We start from the raw sequence: 877 nt of genomic DNA, 5'->3' as shown, positions 1-877 counted from the left end.
GCCACTGCTCCACTTCTGGTTCTCTGGTGTTTTATTGGAGACAAGTGTCTCACAGACTTTCCTGTTCAGATGGCTTTGAATGGCTATCTCCTGAGGAGGTTTCAAGTAGCTTTTCTCAGGGATTTGCTGAGGAGCTGCTCCACAGAAACTCTTAGTCTAAATCTCAAGATGTACTAGAGAAAAATGGAAACATGAAGATGCTACTAGTGGGTTCTAGATAATTCAGGTTGGAGACACAAAACACTCATAATTATTAGATCATTTTATAGGTAAAATGAGAAATTCAGACAGTATGAGGATCACTCCAACTTTCGTTCCTGTCATCCTGAGACAGTAAATTTACCTCAGCTCAATGCTAAGTGGCATAACTGGCATGTCCTGTGGATATTTGCTCCCAAATACTGTGACACTCATTTCTCACTTTTGGCCTCAGACCAGAGGGTGAGATGAAGAGAGAAAATCATTCTCAGTGAAAACAGCTCTAATAAACATTGGATAGTTTACTTATAAATTCAAACCATTGGAATAACCTTGTTAAGAAGTCTGATTGTCCAGATTATAAAATTAAAGAAGTAAATTTCTATTAAAAAAATTTGTCTGTTGTGGGGCTTGAACACTGGGCCTGGTCATTTTCGCTCAGTTCTTCAGCTCAAGGTGAGTGTTCTACCAATTAAGCCACAATGTCACATCCCCATTTGTTAGGAAATGGAAAGACTTGGAAAAAATTATATTAAGTGAAGTAAGCCAGGACCAAAGAAATATAAGTCCCATGGTTTCCCTTATTTGCAATAACTAGTATATGTCTGAGACAAACAGAAACTCTCAGACAAGTTGATATTAGGCGAAATGAACCCCAAGATAAGGATTCAAATATTTT

Source organism: Dipodomys spectabilis, unplaced genomic scaffold (assembly GCF_019054845.1).
Source record: "Dipodomys spectabilis isolate Male_0828 unplaced genomic scaffold, ASM1905484v1 ptg000276l, whole genome shotgun sequence".
Classification (NCBI taxonomy): domain Eukaryota; kingdom Metazoa; phylum Chordata; class Mammalia; order Rodentia; family Heteromyidae; genus Dipodomys; species Dipodomys spectabilis.
The sequence above is the reverse complement of the archived record's forward strand: the minus strand, read 5'-3'. Positions refer to the sequence as shown.